Below are 3,612 nucleotides of genomic sequence, written 5' to 3' on the forward strand. Positions count from 1 at the left end.
TAACAATGGTTTTATGTAACTGCAACATGGTTTGCCAACTCTTGTACTCCATGCCCTGGCCGATGAAGGCAAGCGTGCCATTTTCCTTGTTGGTCACCTTGGCACCTGTGTTGTGACTTTTGGGAACTGTGGACCTGCACATTTCTGTGCAATGCATCCTGTGACAGAAGTAAAAATTTGAGAAGTGCCGAAATCTGTGAGGTTTGCAGGTCTGGAGGAGATTATAAAAATACCGTGGGGTGAGGCCATTGAGGAACTTGGAAACAATGATGAGACTGGTAAAACTGAAAGGTTGATTAATGAGTGCCAATTTAGATTAGGGAGTTCAGGGCTGGTTGGTTAGTGGGACTTGCTGCAAATAAGAACATTGGGCAGCAGAGTTTCAGATGACATGAGGTTTATGGAGGTTAGTTGGGTGGTGACGAGCCAAGGGTGATTGGAATAGTTAAGCCTAAAAGTAACAAATATATGGATGAGAATTTCAGCAGGAGATGAGTTAAGACAGGAGGCACATTGTGACTGAGGTGAAAGTAGATACTGTTAATAATAGTGAGAATGTGTGTTTGAAAGCTCATCTCAGGTTCACACATGACACTGAAATTGCAATGAAAGCAGCAGTGGTACAGGACAGTAACATTGGGATCAGAACCAGGACACTGGTATGTTGTAGAGCAGATACCTCAAGATACACAGAGAGACATGTAGCAGGGAGCATGAGGGAAGTGGATAGCACTGTCAAGCTATGAGAGAAATTGCTGCTGTGGGAAAGGGGAGATTGCAAAAGTATTTCACAAATTTGGCAAATATATTAAAGAGACCACAGTGCAGAAAACACACCGCTGATGAACAGAAATAAACAAGGAATCAAATATTAGAAGCAAAATTTGAGATTTGGTGACTCAGGTCATTGTATTGTTAAGCACTCAATAAGATTAAATATTTATCTATAAATCTAATGATACATTTCAAACACAAAGTTCATGTAACTGTGATTTTGAATATGGTTATGGCATTTTCCAGCTTTCAATTTAATCTGCAGCCCTTATTCCTGAAAGTCATTTCATTTTATTTCCCTCCGCCCAAATACATGTAGGAAGAGGAAAGCATATTAGCTCTTTTCAGATGGCAGCAAAGTGCTTGAAGAGTATGAACCCTCCGATGACCAACTCCCATAGGTAAAGACCATGTAGGAACAGGATTGGGCCTTTCAGCCCCTTGAATCTGCCCCACTTTTCAATAAAATCATGGCTGGTCTATGGCTTAACTGCATATACCTGCCTTGGGCCCATATCCCTTGATACTCTGGCTTAATAAAAATTTAACCATCTCAGATTTAAATTTAACAATTGAATTAGCATAGTCACCATTTGAATAAGAAGGCTCCAAATCTCCACCATTCGTTGCACTTGGAACTGTGTTCTAACATCCTTCCTGAATGGTCTGGCCCTAATTATCAGACTGTAGTCATTGAAGCTAGGGCTAGGTGGATTTCATTGACTGTGTGATCCTTGATTGGGGTTGTTAACCTGGGCCAATCAGGGAGCCCTGGTTAACACATATAATCAGGAGATACCCTCCCCTTCACTGTTTTGATCACACAGCACTGCCCTTTGATGCGAAGGGCAGTGTTTGTCACTGGCCACCCGGGTGTTTTCCTATCTTCCTGGTGGTGGAAATTGAATAAAAGATTGGTGCACTTTGTGTCTTTCACTGTGTCTCACACCTGAACACACACACCATGGGTGCTGGGGAAAAAATTAAAAAAAAAGAGAAAAAAAAAAATAATCAGGAGATACCCTCCCCTTCACTGTTTTGATCACACAGCACTGCCCTTTGATGCGAAGGGCAGTGTTTGTCACTGGCCACCCGGGTGTTTTCCTAAAAAAAAAAAAAAAAGCACACACACACCATGGGTGCTGTGGATAAAATAAGCACTACCGCAGTTAGGTGGTAGTGTGGGGGTTAAATTTTAAAAGAAAGAAAGAAAAAAAATATATAAATAACTAGGAGATGCACTTTGTGTCTTTCACTGTGTCTCACACCTGCACACACACACCATGGGTGCTGGGGATAAAATAAGCACTACCGCACTTAGGTGGTAGTGTGGGGGTTAAATTAAAAAAAAAAGAAGAAAAAAAAAGAAAAAAAAATATAAATAAATAAAAGGGGTGACATTCCAACTCTATTTTGATTTAAAAAGAAAAAAAAATCAAAAAAAAATCAGGAGATACCCTCCCCTTCACTGTTTTGATCACACAGCACTGCCCTTTGATGTGAAGGGCAGTGCTTGTCACTGGCCACCCGGGTGTTTTCCTATCTTCCTGGTGGTGGAAATTGAATAAAGATTCGTGCACTTTGTCTTTCACTGTGTCTCACACCTGCACACACACACCATGGGTGCTGGGGATAAAATAAGCACTACCGCACTTAGGTGGTAGTGTGGGGGTTAAAGGAAAAGAAAAAAAAAATTCATAAAGAAAAAAAAGGAAAATAAAGATTCGTGCACTTTGTGTCTCTAAAAAAAGAAAAAAAAAAAAACAGGAGATACCCTCCCCTTCACTGTTTTGATCACACAGCACTGCCCTTTGATGTGAAGGGCAGTGCTTGTCACTGGCCACCCGGGTGTTTTCCTATCTTCCTGGTGGTGGAAATTGAATAAAGATTCGTGCACTTTGTGTCTTTCACTGTGTCTCACACTTGCACACACACACCATGGGTTCTGGGGATAAAATAAGCACTAAAAAAAAAAAAAGGTGTCTCTACCGCAGTTAGGCAGTAGCGTGGGAGGAAAAAAGAAGAAAAAAATAAACAGAAGTGTTAGAGACTCTGGAAAGAAAAAAATAAATAAACAGGAGATACCCTCCCCTTCACTGTTTTGATCACACAGCACTGCCCTTTGATGTGAAGGGCAGTGCTTGTCACTGGCCACCCGGGTGTTTTCCTATCTTCCTGGTGGTGGAAATTGAATAAAGATTCGTGCACTTTGTGTCTTTCACTGTGTCTCACACCTGCACACACACACCATGGGTGCTGGGGGTAAAATAAGCACTACCGCACTTAGGTGGTAGTGTGGGGGTTAAAGAAAAAAGGAAAAAAAAAAAGAAAAAAAGGGAAAAAAAAGAAAAAAAAATATAAAAAGCTTCCTAGATCTCCTCGTGGGTCTGCTAAAAAAAAAATAAACAGGAGATGTCTGCACTTTTGTATGTAACGGTATTGTCTAATGTATAAATGTCATTGTCACTGTCTTGTCACATGTGGAACTGGGATTTGAGGTTTGTCCTCCTCTCCCTGTAAAATGGTCTGTATTGTCTGCACTTTTGTATGTAACGATATTGTCTAATGTAGAATGTCATTGTCACTGTCTTGTCATATGTTGAACTGGGATTTGAGGTTTGTCCTCCTCTCCCTGTAAAATGGTTGAACGGTAGGGTTCGGGGCCTAGCTTTGCTGCTCCTCTCCCTTGTAAAACTGCTGTCTTTTGTGTACAGCTGTCAATGTTTTTTGTAAACTGTTTTGTAATTTGTTTAATAAAAAAATATAAACTGGAGATCAGCCAGAAGGCGGGTAGCCGTCCTCGGCGCTGTCACCCCGGGCAGGTACCGGGGCGGGCTG

This window comes from Chiloscyllium plagiosum, chromosome 22 (genome assembly GCF_004010195.1).
Source record: "Chiloscyllium plagiosum isolate BGI_BamShark_2017 chromosome 22, ASM401019v2, whole genome shotgun sequence".
NCBI classification, from domain to species: Eukaryota; Metazoa; Chordata; class Chondrichthyes; order Orectolobiformes; family Hemiscylliidae; genus Chiloscyllium; species Chiloscyllium plagiosum.